Source organism: Saccostrea echinata, unplaced genomic scaffold, assembly GCF_033153115.1.
Source record: "Saccostrea echinata isolate AGI-Se365-2 ecotype Australia unplaced genomic scaffold, CSIRO_AGI_Sech_v1 ptg000001l, whole genome shotgun sequence".
Lineage (NCBI taxonomy): Eukaryota > Metazoa > Mollusca > Bivalvia > Ostreida > Ostreidae > Saccostrea > Saccostrea echinata.
The window spans coordinates 37,442,137-37,454,948 of record NW_026889750.1 but is presented as its reverse complement, the minus strand read 5'-3'; the positions used below and the strand labels follow the sequence as shown (position 1 = coordinate 37,454,948).

Sequence of the window (12,812 nt, the reverse complement as noted above, 5' to 3'; positions counted from 1 at the left end):
TGGTAGATTTCCATTACACCTTGATGTTGTAAAAAATATAATGAACTATGTGAATAGACTAGAAAATCTTGGGACTTCTTTCCCATTATTGAATGCAGCATATCTTCAAAGTAAGCTTAATGCTAATACATGTAAATCGCAGTCATGGTATGGTTTAGTATGTAAATTTCTTCAAATTGCTGGGTTAAACCATATTATTGCCATAAATAAACCCTTATATTTCAAGAAAAAATGCAAAGAATTATTATATAATCATTACACAAATGAATGGTACAATATGAGAAATTTACAAAAAGGAAAACTTGAAACTTACATAAAATTTAAAACTAATTTGGTTTTTGAAAACTACCTAGCACTGTTATCACCTGAACAACGCAAAGTACTTACAAGGTTGCGGACATCAGCACATAATTTCCCAATAGAACGAGGTCGTTACTTAGGGATTCCCAGACAACTAAGAACTTGTACAAATTGTTCTTCTCACCAAGTTGGAGATGAAATTCATTTACTCTTTGAATGCCTTAAATATAATTTACTTAGGAAAGATATGTATGAAAGTATACAACAACATTGTAAACAAATTTTACTTCTTGATAACATGAACAAATTAATATGGATATTGAATTGTGAAAATTATGATGTTCTTAAATCCCTTTGTGAATTGATCAATGGAGAAATAAAATGTGTCTTCTACATGTATATAGAATTTAAAAATTGTATACTTTTAACACTCAATAAATGTTAGTTTGTTCATAAGATATGCAAACATGGTGACTTATAAAGTACCAATGCACTGTCCCGTGGTATCTTTTGCAATTTAGAGGAATATATCTATTCAGTTTATATTTTTGTATATGTATATCTCTGTTTTTTTGCATTATGGTACACGGTGGTACTTGTTTATACTTTACAATGTGTATTTCAAATTGTACATGTTAGCAATTATATCAACTTATGAACCATGAGTAAATTGAATAAGTATATGTATTAAGAAAATGCTGAATATTACTATTATCACATTTTGTGAATAATTATTATATTTATATGTTCTGTTTAATAATCATGTATGTAATATGCTCAAAAGGACCCCGATTTGGAATAATAAATAAATATAAATAATAGAGAGAGAGAGAGAGAGAGACGTCACCATATACCGGTGAAGGGCTTCAAATTTAGACCTTTACTCGGCACTCAGGGCCATTGAGCATTGAGGGTTCTTTATCGTGCCAACCCCTGTCGTGATACGGGGCCTCGGTTTTGAAGGTCTCACCGAAGGACCCGTCACTTTCACTTCAAAGTGCCGAGCGCCTGGCGAAGGAACAATTACAACCTATTTTTTATCGACTTAGGTCAGTCGCGGCCGAGATTCGAACTCACTGCCTTCCGATCACGGAGCGAGCGCTCTACTCACTGAGCTACGGTTCCAAAAGAGTAAATTTCGTTTCAAATATTTTTATTTGCTGATTTTAATTTTTGTGTTTAATTTCATATCCTTAAAACCAATCCGTCCGCGGACGCAACATTAAATTAAAAATACGAGGTGTATATGAAAATAATATTTAGTGTCATACTTATTAAATTCTTATTAGAAAACATAATGAAGCACTGCTTCCGAAGTCAGAATATCACACAGTTATCTGTGCTTGTAAGAAAGGAATACGTCCATTAGCAAGAGTTATCTTTCTTATAAATATTTTTTCAATGGAAAAAATGTAATACTAATAAATATTAAACATATTGTACTTGATACATGATAGCATTTATAATCAAAGTACTGAAAGTACTGGGAAGCGCTAAGCAATTGACAAGATTTTATTCCAAGCATTTTCCTTGCGCTATGTGGGCTTTCTTGCATATTGATGACATTTAAAGAGAAAGGGTGATCAAAAATTATATAACAAAATTCTAAAGATACGAATTACATGTACAATTTTACTACATGTATCTGTAACGTTAAGAAAAATGCATTTTATCAAGTAATAATTTTTAATTGCAATTTTCTTTTATATTATAAACAGGGCTCTTCTTTAATGATACTGTAAACCAATTATTATATACCTCATTTTTTATTTGCGAAGTAGTTTATTGCCATAATCATTAAGCCCTCTTAACTAGGGAATGTTTTCAAGGATAATTTGATTATGTATATTTTACCAAATGACATGCAAACCTTTTCCCATAGCAATTGCAAGTTGTCAGTCCTTTCCAACAATTGGTAAAACCTTGATTTTGTTATGAAGATTTTTTATGACAACCATTCTTTTTATAAACATTGAAATAAATATGGAGAGACATCTTATCTACAAAATCTGAATATAAACTTCACAGTATGTGATAATGTAACTTAAATAAACTACTGAATGTACAATAAGATCTGTTTTTTACCAATACTGCAATTGCTATGAAGCGACTTTATTTTATATAAAATTTTTAACAACCAGTAATGTTAATACACTGATAGTGTTTTTCTGAGCTTGCCAGGAAGGCCAGAGATGATGAAAGTTTTTCCAGAAGACAAAAACTAACTCAAATTTATTGTAGTTTTGACATTTATTGATTTAAAAAAGTACTAAAGATTTGAGAACTTTGACAAATTTGAATAATAACATTGTTGATGCTTACAACCAGTAATTTTTGTCATCATGAAATGAAAATTAAATCAATGAATTTAGTCACAAAGAACAATTTTCTTTTATCACTGACACCCATAATTAAATACATTGTACAAAAAATATTGCTATTACAATGCAGCTTTTATTTTATAGTCTTGTGTCCAATATACTTAATAAGCAGAAATTTTAGTGAGAATCAATTTTGGCATTTTTAATGAGGCTGTGGAAGTTGTTAAATTTAAATATTGCTAAAAATTTATTCTATATTGTAGGTTACCTTTATCTTTCTATCACTAAAATTACTTCTCGCTAAAATCAAATACTGGTTTTTTAAGGACAAATCGCTAAATTTGCGTCTCACTGAAAGTAATGCATTCAGAACAAAAACAAAATAAGATTACTCATTCATATGCCTCAAAAAAATACAAACATGCAACACTTGACAAAAACTATATTCTTGAAAGAAATATATATGCTTACTCATAGTGTCATTTGAAACAGAAAATGAAACATTAGCGATTGGTACATTGTACTTGTACCTAAATTTGAAGTAAGGAAATACTGCATAAAAAATTCAATCATAATTATCATAAGAGCATAGAATGTATATAGTTTACAAGCAAGGCTATTGAAAATTCAATGGTAAATAACTAAATATCCAGACATAATAAATGCTTTGTTCAAAAATACATTGAAAAATAATTGTCTCGTGCATGCTTGATATGGATAAGTAAAAATAATTCAAACTTGAAATAAAAGAATGAAAGCTAGACAAAAAATATTTCAACACTCCATTAACAGGCAAAATTGCATATTAAACAAAATGTACATCTTGAAAGTAGGAATTTTCTCAAAGTGTTAAATAATGTGTAAAAATAATGTTCCAATTACAATTTGAGGAACTAATAAGATTTCAAATAACTTCAAAATCAATATTACTACAAAGATGGTTGACTGTAGAAACACATTCACATACAAGTAATACACACAATAGATTCCTAATCCTTTTTCTAAAAAGTGAAGTGTCTTTCATTTCTACATATCTGAAGAGAATTAAAGGTGGACAAAAAAATAATTCAACACTCCATTAACAGGCAAAACTGCATATTAAACAAAATGTACATCTTGAAAATATAACCTGTTGAATTCATGGAAAAAAGTAGAAATTTTCTCAAAATATTACATAATGTGCATTGAATGTTCCAATTTCAATTTGAGGAACAAATAGGATTTCAAATAACTTCAAAATCAACATTACCACAAAGATGGTTGACTCTAGAAATACATTCACATACAAGTAATACACACCATAGATTCCTAATCCTTTTTCTACAAAGTGAAGTGTGTTTCATTTCTACATGTCTAAAGAACAAGTAGTCTTTCAGGGTTCGACACTCGTTAAAATTTGGTCTCGCCATTTGGGCAACCTTAGTACTGATTTCAGGTTGCCCGAATGAATTTCAGGTCGCCCGAACAAAATATCAGAAGTCTAAACAAAAATGTGCAATTGTTTAAAATTTGTTAAGATAACAGAAGTTGTGCTATTATAAAATGTAAACCAGACAATTTTGGAATATCAAAAGCTGTCTTCCAGTATTTTATCAAACAAAGAAAACAAGCAACAAATATTAATAAGCAGAATCCGAATGCTAATTAGGCTTTAAAAATATGTTTGTTTCATGTATAATATTCCCAATAAATCAAGGGTTGGTAGGATGGGATTTTATTTAATTATTTATTTATTTTTATTTTATTTTATTTTTTTAATTAATTAAATTTTTTTTTGCTAATATACAATCTCACCTCACATACTGACACAAAATAAAGTTTCTAGTTTAAAACATTATTTTCACTCACGAAAAAGGCCTAAATAAATGGGGTCAAACATCCCTGGACTGAATTAACCAGGTGGGATGTTTACAGTGAACACCCAACATGGCTGTCTATCAGCAGAAAACGAACATCGGAAAGTTATGGGGGAAATGCTAGATGTTACAATAATGATCATTACTCTTTATATTTATGTTGATTGTTGACTAGGTTTACATATTTTATATCTCAAATAAAACTTAATTTAATACTTTTGGTAAAAATTACATCAGCTGATTGATCAAACACAGATTTGACAGAAAGAAAAATCCACGCGGCTGCTAATTGAATGGGTCGGTCGGGTTACAGGAAACAATGTTTTCAAGGCCTTATAAAGTTTATTTTAAAATATTAAACATTATTATTGAATATTCCCAACTCGTCCCAGGTCGTCATTTGGGCGAGCCAGACTGAAAATCAGGTCGTCCAAAATCAATCAGGGGTGGAAATGACGAGGTGACGAGCGTGAATGTCGAACCCTGGTCTTTAAATAATTCAACACAGATCTAACAAGTTTCAAGTAGATTGATTTAAAAAAGGGCTAAACTGACAGTCACGGAAAAACAGATTTATGATAAATGCTTCATTCAATGTACATTGAAAAATGTTTATCATGCATACTTGATATGGATAACTTAATATTAATTTCAAACTTGAAACATGAGAAATAGCTGGACAGAATTTCTCTAGTCCATGTAATGTACAACTTGAAAAAATAACCTGTTTAATGCATGAAAGAAGTAGACATTTTCTCAAAAGTTTGCACACTGTGTATTGAATATTCCATACACTATTTGAAAAAGAGAATTTCAAATAACTTCAAAATCAATATTACTTCAAAGATGTTTAATTCCAGAAACATACTCACATGCAACAGTCAACACAAGTAAATTGATATTAAGAAAAAAAAGGTTAAGCTAAAAGTCTAAATCATAAAATATATAAAAAATGCTTAACCAGGAAACATAAAGAAAATATCACTCTTGCACTCTTTAAAAAGTCAATACACTGTAATTAAACTGTATAACACACCCAAAACAATGCTGAGATAGTTGAAGGACAAATATAATATGCAGAAAGAAAAAGACAATAATCTCTAATTTACTCATTCATAATGTCTGTTTATGTCATGACTATGATTTTCAGTAGTTACTGACCAATATCCATGTCATTTTCTGGGTTGAGGAAAACATTGTTTGGCCTAATTTCAAGGTGCAATACCTGGTATCCTTGAACTTTTAATTTAACAGGGAATGGCATTCTCTCCAAAAGAAGGTCCCCAACTTCATTTGCCTCCATCAAATCGATATCTTCGAGATCTCCAGTGAAAGCTTCTTTCATCATTGAGAAATCAACTTTAAAGTCTCTGTAGAAATGCTTCCCATTTTCTTTTACAGCAATATCAAATGACACTTCAGATACACTCAAAGCTTCCACTTTCCCGCTAATTTCTACATCTAATGGCTGAATTTTCTGAAATAATAAAATGGGAGAGTTAGTATTGTATGACATGAAATAAGAATGTCTAAAAGTTTGTTTTTGTTTTTTTTTTTTGAATTCTTTATCAGATTAAAAATTTCTGTCAAAACCTTTATTTAAAAAAAATATCTACGACAAAATATTGTAACTTTCCGTTTAAAGAGTTCAGTGAAGAGTTCTAATTTCTTGTATATGGCCATTTGCATTCCATTCAATAAATAAGCTATTAAACAAGTTGACCCTCTGATATTAAATGGAACAATCTAATTGCAGCATGTTGATCTAATTTGTTTTCCTACAGAGGAAATAACATTACAGAGCTCTTTTAGAATTGTTAGCATTAAGTTCTTATTGTTGTCAGTGATACAAGATAACCTCCTTGGTCTTGAAATGTTGTTTGAAAATAGAAAAGTCTTGGCTTACGCCTTAACTTTTAATCTTTTTATATTTCAAAACAACATTTATAAATCTCATCAGTTATTCTGCAACATTTGCATAAACATGAACTTTATTTCTTGTATAATTTTTGCATGGATTTTCCTAACATAAGTAAACAGCAGTGATTTCACAAATACATTTTTTGATTTCCCCTTTAGAAGTGTGGAATGGTACCCTGTTATGTTTGGAGCCTGGATTATAATTGAGAAAAAAAGAGAAAGCAATTGTTTAAATTTGAATTTTGTTATTCATTGAATGCATATCATTATTTCATATAGTGGGATAGTTTATTGCTGAATTATCTTTGTTTTCTAGTCAAATCAAATCCCTTAATAATATGCATTCTTGAAGAGTTACCTCTATTGAAGTGTTGCGTGTGGAATTTAAACTCCGACGACCTTGCCACTCATTGAGAAGGCAGTGGGATATGCTCAAAAATTCTCCAATTCTACGTTCCTCCCCTGCAATCTCCCGCCATAAGGTTACGTCAATGGTCTCTCCATCATCTTGAAGTGTGATGGTGCGAATGGTGGTGTCGTTACCATTAACTTTCACCGTTTTGGTTGCTTCATTCTATATGTTGAACAAAGAAATATTGGTAATAAAACTTTAGCAATGTTTTACTCAGTTACAGTTTATCATTGAAATACATCTTCTGGATTCAAAAACTGAATATTTCAAGAAGTCTACTTCCTTTCCTCAACATATTATATCTTAAAAGTTAGTGATATATTTTGTTATTTCAACATTTAACAAAAAATTTTCTCTGAAATAAGTTATGTTCAAATGCTTTTCATAACTTACCTTTGTCACTTGTCCTTTTACTGTGAATATGCTCTTGAGTGGCATTTCTCTTGCATCCACTACTTTCTTAACTGGGGATGTAGGCAGGATCAGCTGGATTGCCATTTGGGTAATTGCTTCAGGAATTTCCAATCTTGGCCTTCCCATTATGGAGGTCTTGTGCGACATGGCAATTTTGTCACTCTTTACAACAAATTCTCGAACATGAAGAGTTTTTCCTTAAACAATTCTACAATGTTTACTTTTGTCCGTTAGAGTTGCCAGCATTGCCCCTGATGCGATACTAAAATTCAGAATGTCCCCAGTTTGTCAATTTACATCTGTAAACTTGGCCGAATGTCCTACTTTAACAACTTTTACTGTTATGCTTGCTGAGTATGGAGTGGGTCGGCTACAAGCTCCCTTCAGCTCAGAAAGAGATTTGTGTGCCATCCTACAATGAAACAATATGTCTGTTTAAATTTACACATACACATAAAAGTTAACATATTTAAAATGTAAACAAAGCTTTTTTTTTTCAAATAATTCAGCATTCGGTGCGCAAAAGAATTCATCAGATTTATAATGGAACTTTCAATTATTATCCCCTCGCACAATAGAGTTTGTTTGTGGGTGAGTTTAGTGCTGTATGAAACGGAATTGATGGAATTTGCATCAAAATCAATATGCTCTTTGTGAGGAGATTCTCGGTCTTGTAGTGCCCTTGTTACTTAAGCTCTTTAGAACTTTAGCCATTTTCTGTACATTTATTTCTTACAATTTAAAACTTTTTTTTTGCCTTACAAAGTCAAGTGAAATAGAAACTCTTCATAGTGAAATGAGAGAAAATCTGAATGTTTTGCAGACACACTCCTATGTTTTATTTTTGGCCATGATAAAGAAACAGTAAGTGGTAGAAAAAGGTCAGTTTAACTTGTAATAATAATCTTAATGCAGAAATTAGACATCCTTAACTTCAAAGGGCAAATAAGCTACAACTGGCTTATGATCGGAATAATAAGATTCTAGGGTTGCACATGAAATATCAGAATGAGACATTAAATTAGTATAAATATGATCCAAACAGGAATCATAATCTGTTGTTACTGAGGTAACAATCTGTCGGAGATTATGACTATCAACAAAGCGAGATACACACGTCTGTGTAAAATAATCAACATTTGCATCTCCCAAGATTACAAAAGGCTTACTTGTGTAAAGTATGTCAATTAAATGCTGGAGATATTGACAAAGAAAGAGCTGGCTGGCTTTGTTAGGTGAGCAATAAAAAACACTATTTGCAAAGGCACATCCCTATGCATGACAAGACAGAACACTGTTTCAATTTCCAAGATGTACAGTCGTTTTATATCTAACAAATTCATTTTAGAATAAACCACAATTCCCCTGTATGACCTGCCAGCATTGTGTTGCTCATGATCAAACCTATACATTTTGAATCCTGGAATCATGTAAGTTTCATTGTCATCAGATTGCATAAGTCTACTTTCCCCAACAGCAATGATATCAGCTGATAGTAAATTTCTCTCCGACTTCATATCATTTATGTGCAAATGAAGTGATCTGCAATTGTGGAAAATTCCCTTTAAATCATCTATGAGTAGTAAGGGGGACAGAGAACAGTCAGTCTACAGTCAGGATGACGTCATGGGTTTTCCCCATAAAGGTCACAAGGTCAAGGGGGGAGTCTACAGTCAGGGGGTAGCCTACAGTCAGGGGTAGTCTACAGTCAAGGGGGACTCTACAGTCAAGGGGGTAGTCTACAGTCAAGGGGGTAGTCTACAGTCAGGGGTGAGTCTACAGTCAATAACGTTCTGGGATTTCCCACCATTTTGGGACGGTCACTGTTTATTAATTTTAAGATTATAGAAACAGCTGTATCCACAGCAACAACATAAGGATGTTACTAAATTTAGAATAATCGAAACACACCCAGTAACATTCTGAGGTTTGTATCCACATTCAACAATGCGACAGACAGTTGATTTGCATAGCAACAGTCCAATATTATACCTAAGAATAATAAATTTAGGAAAAAATACAGAGCCCTTGGGGACAGGGTTGCAACCACAGTAACAATATTAAGGAATTACTAAATTTAGAATTACAGACAGATACCCAGCAACATTCTAAAGTTAAGACTAAATTTACGATTTTTAGTCCGTCTTGGGTGGTGTAGGAAATTAACTATACCTAGAAACAAGGCAAGATGAAAACTTATTTTAAGATCCTAAATACATCTGTAACCACAGCAACAGTGTAAAGTATTGCTAAATTTAGAATTAACAAAATATTGTATCCAGGCATGGTTTAAAAACGCGGTTTTTTCGTAGGACCACTCCTTTAATATGAAGGCAAAATTCAGTATAAAAAGTGCAAAATTCGAAGCATTTCTTCACTTCACTTTTTTTTTTGCATCAGAGGAAGAACCATTCATCAACTCTATACAGTAAGTAAATTGTCATTATCCTTTAACAAAGTTTTAAGATTCTCAATCTTCTTGTTATCAGGAGATCCAAAGACAACAGAGATAGTACAAAGCATAAGTTTTTATTAACATTTTCTGTTACAAAGTATTGCATGGTATAGTGTTAACAAAGTTTTACAAGTACATATAAAATGGATTTAACCATTTGTCAATTTTAAAAGCACAATGTCCCTCAATGTCTTTGCAGCACTCATGAAAGAAGATATAAGTTAATACATTTTCAAGCAGACAAACATACACTAATCAAACTGAACATAAAAATGATCTACAACAAATTAAAAAAGTTGTTACATTAACTTTACTTTTTAAAACAGTTAAGTCAGTTATTATTTTGATCTGTTCACAATCATCGTGAGCTCAGGGTGGTATTGTTGGATTCTGTACATTTCACACGGATACACACAGGCTTTCACTAAATGGTGTACCACAAATCAAACAACTAGAGCGTTGTAAACTTGACCCTTTTAGCCGAGGTACAGCTATCTACTTTAGACAACTTATCTTCTATAAAGTTTAAGATAATTTTAATTTGCTCGCAATCCAAGGTCACTCTGGCCAGGACTGTTTTTAAGACTTCGACTTGTTCTAAGACATCTTGCTTGCTCTGTTCCTTCATCCTCTTCTCCAATTTACACATCTTGTCCGGATTTGTTCGCCTGTTAATGAAACAGAATCAACCTTAGTTACAGAGTGCCAGATTCCACATTCAATTAATTTATATCCCACATTTGGTGATTGTTGGTTTGCGAGTTTTAAGAACCCATGTTTAAACATTCATCACCTCAAAGTAGTCAGGATGGAGTCTTCCACCTGACTAAATCGACCCTTATCATTATCCGAGTTACTGGTAACTGGTGCAAAGGCACTGCAGTTTGAATCGAGTGCCGGCGAGTAGCTGGCAACTGGTGCAAAGGTGCCGCAGTTACCCTGGCTCTCTGGTGTAGGACTTAGGGGTCTAAAGAGATCGAGAGAGAAGGTGAAAGACACTTACTAACTTTTTATTATGTTCAAACTAAATTATCGAAATTATTTAAACCTGCCTTTTCTGAAGTTCAAAAGATTTAATTTAACTTCATAAAAATCAGTTAGCTAATAGTTTAGAAATTAAACAATATGAAAATGTAATGACTAAAGAATTTTTTTTTTAAAAAGTTATTAAATATACATATAACACATTCTGGTACATTACGTTACACAAGAATCCAATCTTTACCTTTTTAATGACTCATTTTCTTTGCCAACATTGTACTTAATGTCGAATGGTAGTTTGGAGAGGGAGGGGGTGGAATATAACTTCAATAAAAGAGTGAGAGAAAATGTGAAAATAAAATACATACAGCACTTACGGTTTTTTCTTTCATATTTTTAATTTTATTTTATTATTATTATTATTATTATTATCATTTTATTAATTTTGAGAAAAGATGTCATCGAACTAGGTTTAAAAATTTGGGAAAAAAAATTAAAAACTCAAAAAGTGATTAAATCAGATTAATTTTCGTTTCACAAAATTACACTTACCGAGATGGAAACGCAGACCGTTCCAATTCCTCCCCCATTTTAACCCATAACTCCTCAAAATCACTAAAGGAATCTGCGGTTTTGCTTGCGTCTCTGTGATGAGAAATACACAGTCCCGTACTAAGGGTAATCATGTGTTATATAAATACAAATTATAGATATTGTATTTTATATAATCTTATTCATCAACTTTAAAACAGAATAAAAGAAAAAAAGACGAACTAGAACTGTGTTCACCAACAATAAAGCTAGCATATCTTTATAAGAAAATATAAAATTCGAATTAAAAATAATGTTTAAAAAAATTGAAAAACTTATAAAACTTAACAGTCATAAACCTAAAAGAAAAGCTTCTTAACTTTGCACCTTAAAATAATTTAGCTAATTCTTAAAACAAAAGGAATATTTTACTTACAGGAAATCAAGGAATTCTTCTGCCATAATTGTCACTGATATTCTGTCAATGATAAAATCTGTTTGCAACCCCCCCCCCCCCCCATTTATATATTCTCTTGGACGGACGTTTTGCTCGTACGAAATAGGGCGTGTGTGTTGGGGTATCATCACTCTAATTGATGGATTGAGTAATGATTGAGAAGTTTCCGTATTATTCTTTATTCATAATCTGAACGTCTTTTGAATCACTTTTGAAAATACCGCCCGGTTGTTCTACACCTGCGCAAAGGTAATACATCATGACCTGACCTGAACTATTTCCTGGTCTTTATAGGTCAGGATGTATGTACTTAACGTGTGCTCATTCATTAAATACAGCTTTTATACAACTGTTCCAATAACTCATTTACTGAGGTCAGGTGAACCGATTTATTCACATAAAATTAAAAAATATGTATTATACATATAGTTATATTTAACAAAAAAAAATTCCGCCGTATATTATATATTCCTTAATTCCTACACGAATTACTAACAAGTAGTTTAATAAAAAAAAATAAAATATTTATATGCTTCAACTTGTTTTCAGTTAATGAGGCTAACAATACCATAAACCTAAAAGAAAATTTAATAACACTGCAGCTCATCTTAATATAAGATTTTAGCTGATATTTAAGTTCGTAACTACCCTTTGATATGTACAGTATACATATGCCATTGAAAAAAATATATACGCGAAGGGTGGGGGAGGGGGGGGGGCTTAAAAATAACAACAAAAAAACCAGAACAATTTTATGGGGATAGGATCAGAAACATGCTCATTTCTATATATGGTTGGGAAACTGGAGACTCTTGTCTGTCATTATAGGCGATGTTGTATCAGCTTGACATGTACATGAGGGCTATCCTCAGCCAGCGCCAGCACTGTGTAGGGAAAATAAACAATCAAAATAAGTTGATGAATTATAAAATACATTTATTATATATGATAAAGGGCCACCAACATGCGTAAAAATGATGGGATTGAATGTGTGAGATTTGTGACACACACTTGTCTCATACAAAAATGTCCTAATGATTTGTTAATTTCGAAACCGTCTTTCAAACCAGGGGCGGATCCGGAATTTGAAGTTAGAGTGGGCGCCAGTTTTAGGCAAGGGGTCTGAATAGCCCTGGTTGGGACCCAGGGGGCGATTTTTAGAATT

General features: G+C 32.0%; 2 pseudogenes; both read right to left on the bottom strand.

Moving 5' to 3' along the window:
* Positions 1-5,630: 5,630 nt before the first annotated feature.
* LOC133197292 (uncharacterized) lies at positions 5,631-7,634 on the bottom strand (annotated as a pseudogene).
* A 2,495-nt stretch (positions 7,635-10,129) lies between these two features.
* LOC133197282 (uncharacterized) lies at positions 10,130-11,652 on the bottom strand (annotated as a pseudogene).
* Between the last annotated feature and the right edge of the window lie 1,160 nt (positions 11,653-12,812).